The sequence below is a fragment of the Dermochelys coriacea genome, chromosome 7 (assembly GCF_009764565.3).
Source record: "Dermochelys coriacea isolate rDerCor1 chromosome 7, rDerCor1.pri.v4, whole genome shotgun sequence".
Taxonomy (NCBI): Eukaryota; Metazoa; Chordata; order Testudines; family Dermochelyidae; genus Dermochelys; species Dermochelys coriacea.
In genome coordinates this window covers 124,686,409-124,691,775 of record NC_050074.1, presented here as the reverse complement: position 1 = coordinate 124,691,775, position 5,367 = coordinate 124,686,409, and positions in this window count along the sequence as shown.

The following is a 5,367-nucleotide window of genomic DNA, read 5'->3' as shown; positions in this document are numbered from 1 at the left end:
GTAGCCTGCTGGGATCCCTGGGGGTGGGGGTGTATGTGATGGCACCTCCGATCCCAGGAGCCCAATAGTTACACATCAGCAAACGTAGCTCCGCAGAGATGCACAAACCCGCTCTCCATCCCTGTGCATCCCCGGGAGCTGCTATTTCGTGGTGCCTGAGACCAGCACTCTGGTCTGACGCCGTACAGGTCACGCTGCTGGGGGGCAGGAGTGTTCCAAGCTGTCAGGTGAATTCAGTTCTGCCGTCCCCTCATGGTGGGGCTCAATGTCATGAGTATGGAATTACCAGCAAGCTCACCAGACCTCACAGCGTGGGCAAGCCGTGCCTTCCTCCCGTATGGCGGATCTCTCATCTCCCACTCCCGTGTTTTCTCCAGAAGGTCTCCAGTGCCTCACTCTGATGATGTAGACGGATGCTGGTTTGTGAACCATACGCTGATTTCTCTCTCCGGGCGCTGCTGGAGTCGGCGTGGATGGGAAAGCGACTGAGTGACAATGCTGCTTGGCAGGCCCTGGGGCACTAACCCAGACATGCACGCTAACTTCCCGCTGGGCTCTTTGGTCCAGCTGCTGTCTCCTACCCGTCCGTCGGGGGTCTGCTCCCACCCACAGTGGGCTGGTGGAGGCTGATCGGTGCTCCTTGTGCTGTGCTCATTGAAAATCCAGAATGGGGCTGCCAGTGGAACGCTACTGTTACCGACTGCAAGGCCAGAAGGAATGACTGTGATCATCTAGTCTGAGCTCCTGCGTGGCCGGCCAGAAACTTGCCCCCTGATAGCCCTAGCGCAGAGCTTCGGGGAACACAGCCCGGCCTGATTTAAAAACTCCATGGTGGAGAATCTGCCACAACCCTGGGAAATTGGGTTCCTGGAAGGGAAGTACAATAAAATCCACCCGCTCTCCTCTGCTGGTGTCCGTAAGTTCATTCTGTTCTGATCTGTCCACGTTCTTATCCCGCCCTCATCCCGGTGACAGCTCAGCACCCTCGGCTGGCGTCAGGCACCTGGGCTTTCTCCGGCTGGAGTGGAGCAGAGCTGTTGTCCGGAGCCCTTTCCAGTACAGAACCCAGAGCATCAGCTCTCGTCTGCTTCTGCTCAGCACCTGCCTCAGCCCTTCCCAGACCAGGGCACTCGGCTCCCCTCTTGCCGCTTGCCAATGTTCGGGCTATAGGGGTGTGAGGCAACAGGACCCGGGTCAGTGCCCTGTCACTCGTAGGTCACTGATTCCAACCTGCCCCAGCAGGTCACCTGCGCCTTCCCCTGGCCAGGGCAGAGCGAGTCCTCGTTGTGTCCTGCGTAACTGGTGGCCGTGATTTGGGGCAGGATGAGCAGAAGCGTGGTGCGGAGCAGACAGGGAGGCATCGCTACTGCCCTAACTCCGGGCCAGGCCCCTCCATCCTGCAATGGCCGGAGCTGAGAGTGGCAATGAAATCGGCGGGCCTGTGAGGACAGGTGGAACTGCTGAGTCTGTCTGGCTTGGCCGAGCGATGGCAGAGACAGAAGAGCGTTGGTGTGTTTCAAAGGAGCAAGGATGGAGAGCAACCGTTGAGGGGCTCCAGGGGTGAAGCCAGGGGGCGGGAGTGGGGTTGGAAAAAGGAAGGAGAAAGAAGCCAACCAGCAAGATCAGCTTCCCCCTCCCCTCCCCGGGCGGGATCTGTGGGGCTGTGGAAACCCATCCCTTGGGGGCATGAAATTAGACTGGACAAGGCCCTGGGCAATGCCCTCTCTGCTCACTCTGTCCCGTCTCTACCGGCACCTCCTGACTGGGCCAGCACTGCCTGAATGCCCCCTCCGCAGCACTGGGGAGACCCGTGGGCAGTGAGGGTGGGGTAAATTCTCACTCTGCACCTGCCCTGGATTTTGCACCCTTGAGGTATTCGCTGGCTGGGAATGTGAGATGGGGCTGGGGACCCCCCTATTCTCTCCCTTTGTCAGTCCCTCTGCAGAGGGGGCCAGAGACACAATTCACACCCAGGTGCCAACCAGAGGCTGCGGCTCATCAAAGAGCCCGGCCTTGGAGTTACAAGGGCTTTTACGAGCCGGTGACAAAAGGCCGAGAAGCTTGGAGCCGGGGTGATGCTGTTGCTCTTACAGCAGCCAGAGCTTGATCGGGGCCACTTCTCCCAGCCCCCAGAAAGAGCCCAGCCCAGACCCTTTTGTCATGGATTCTGTCCCAGGGAGGGGCGGGCAGGCGCCCCTGCAGATCCAGCCCCTGAGAAAATTCGCACGGCAGGATCGCATGTTGTTGCTGAAGTCATTAGCCTTGTTGTAATGTCATCTGTGCATGGGCCTGCCCCTCCCTGGCCTGGCAGCACCCCCACCCCAGGGTTAGAAATTAACCGGCACAAAAAGAAAGCTTTTATCTGTGCAAGGGCACCCCCGGGCCAGGCCAACAAGGAGGGGCAAAGCAAGGGGGTCAACAGGGGCAGGTAGGCCCCGAGACTTGCCTGGCCAAAGATGGGCCTGATGTGCAGAGGTAAGTGCCTGGCCCAGCTGGCCCCTTCTCCTACGTGGCAGGCGCTCAGCACCGCTGCAGATCAGGCCAGGGGCTCTGGGGCAGGTTGCTCTGGGGAGCGCGGTGTATGGGACGCAGCCGGCTTTATTCTGTGCTCGTCCGGCTCAGTGTGGGGCTGCTGAGCTAACACTTACCCAGCCCTGGATGGCCCCATCCTGGCAGAGGGAAGGAGGGGTGGGTCCCGTCCCTCGCCCTGTGTTAGCCTGGCAGCTCTTTGGGGCAGGGGCTGCGGCTGTCTGCTGCCTACAGGACACCAGCCATGGGGGGTGAGAGCGGGGGACATGGGCAGAGTGGGTCCCATGGATCCCAGCCAGCTCTCGGCAGGCCTCATGCAGGTGCTCCAGCGCGGGGAGCGACAACTCGGCCCGCACGTGCCGGGCTGGCCGGTGCATTGTCCTCCCCCACCCCGCCCTGGGGGGTCCAGTGGCATTGTCCTCCCCTCCCCCGGAACGCTGAGCGGTGGGCTGCGTCGATGGGCGAGGGGTGTGCTCCCCTGTTCACGGACCATACCTGGGTGGCGAGCAGTGTGGCCGCGTCCCATTTGGCGGGTGTAGACAGCATGCCCAGCCCCGCCTGGCGCAGCTCCCAGCCCACATTGGCCCTGGGCGCTCTCCTGCCAGGGCTGGACACCTGCCAGTGCCGGATTAGCAGCACCACGCCCTGGGCTCCCGAGAAGCCAGCCCCACGGCAGCCATGTCGGGGGTTGGGGGGAGGGCTGGAAGGCTCTGGGTGCTCGGAGCTGTACCCAGCTAGGCCTGGGAGGACTTGGTTGCCCATTCTGGGTGGGACTGATTTGCTCTGCCCCTTGGGGACGGAGGAGAAGCTGCCACAGCTCCCTGGGCTGCGAATCACCCTGCTGAGCACCACCTTCACCCCTGGGATTGCCCTGCAGTCGGGGAAGCGCCAGCCACTCTCCTTGCTGAGAGGCAGGATCCAGCGCAAGGTAGTGGCACAGCTGTGGGGCATGTACAAGGAACCTGAGCTGGGAGGGGACTGTGGGTCGGGAGTGAGGGGCACCAGCAGAGCTGCCCCATCAGCTCTTCACACTCCCGAGTGTTCATTCACACCCATTGGGAAAGCCCAGCCTCTCCCACGACTCCCCTCAAGGAGCTGAACTGAGTCTGAGATGAGGCCAGAAGCCCGCGCAGTGTTGGAGCTGGCCCGTTAGCCCTTCCCCTCCCCGCGTGGGGCTGCTCGGCTCTGGGCGAGGCTGCGAGTTGCGAAATGTAGGCTGAGCGCAGGCTGCTTGCTCGGCTCCGGCTCCGCCGGTGCTTGTGAGCGGCCGCGGGGGCAGGAAGCCAGGGCAGCGATTGATGGCTGGGAGTGGGTAAGCTGCATGGCTGCGCCCTCTTCCCATGGATGGTGGGGGAGGCCCAGGGCCCCCTGGCCCAGTGCAGGGACCTGCCAGAGCTTTGGATGGACAGATCTGAGCCCCCTGGCTCCCGGCACCCAGAGAGGACGTGGCTGGGGCACGGAGCTGGCCGAAGTATAGTCCAGAAAGCAGCTGGCTCCACGGCACTCATGCGGGGGGTTCGGCTGCCCAGGAGAGAGCCCCCCAGTGGCAGGGTCCCCCAGGCCAGGAGGGCTGAGCCAAGCTGCCCCTCCTTGGGCTTTGCAAACCTCCCTGCCGTTCCCCCCACCCCGGTTCGGTCTTGTCTCCGTTGAATGTTTCCTGGGAAGGTGGGAGCCCCTGGGGCTGGTTCGAGGGGGCCGTACGCCCAGCGTAGCGACTGCAGCAGCTTTGTCCATCTTCGTTCCACTCCTTTCTCCCCCAGCAGCAGGATCTGATCCAAGCCGCTGAGCCTGGCCATCTGCCTGGGGCTGTGATTAGGTGAGGGGCGCTGGCCCGGCAGGTCCTCCTGGGGTTCCCTGTGGAGGACTAGCCCCCGGTCATTGGGGTGACTCCGGACACAGGGCACTAGGATAGCTGGCACGATGTGCTCAGCGCTTCAGGCCACTCCCATCTGATGCTGATGCCGGGGCCTGTCCTGAGTTTGCTGTAACCTCGCTAATGAGCCTGTTCCACCCTGGGCCAATCTCACACCACACTCCTCATTGGCTCCCTGCTTCACCCCCTGGGCGGCTGGGTGGGGAGCACTGAGGAAGATTTCAGCCCATCCACCCCCTGGGACCAGAAGAGCCAGGCAACGTCGCCTGAGTTCACTTTCTGGGCCAGGTCCCTCTGGGAGAAGACACCAACCTGCTAGAGAGGCGATGCTCACAGCCTTTCTGGGCCCCTGTTGTGCCACAGGGACGGTCTGGGCAGAAACAGGCCTGGGCTCCCAACCCTGCTGTGGCATTGCTAAAGGGTCCATCACCTTGCTCTTTGGGCTGCTGCCGCAGAAGCGGAGCTCAAAGCTCGTCTGTGTCGTTGCTTCATAGAGGTTGAGGGGTCTGGATCCCCCTTTCCCAGCCGCCCCCGGACAATGACCCTGTGGTTCGGGGTGCTCTGAACCCACCCCCGGTTCGGTGGCTGGTGCCGGTCTCTGGTGGAAAGGAGTGTTCTGGGCCGAGGTTGTGCGAGGGGCTGGGAGAGGTGAGATCCTCCGGGAAGCCCCTTCTGGAGTCAGGATCACGGTTGGACAGCAGACATGATGCTCACGTTGCTGTGGGTTTGGTGCCGAAAACCACCGGAGCACCAGTCCCAGCCTCTGCCAACCCCAGGGGGCCTCTAACCCATGAGGACCCCATCCCACTACCGATGGAGCTATCGGCAAACCGACCCCGTCCACCTGATGCTGCCTACGCAGCCGCCCTGGGCCCTTAACAAGCCGTGGGCTGGTGCTGGGCACAAAGCCAGGGCAGCTGGCAAAGCCCAGCCTCTGGAGTTGGCTGCACATGCGCAGGGGAGGG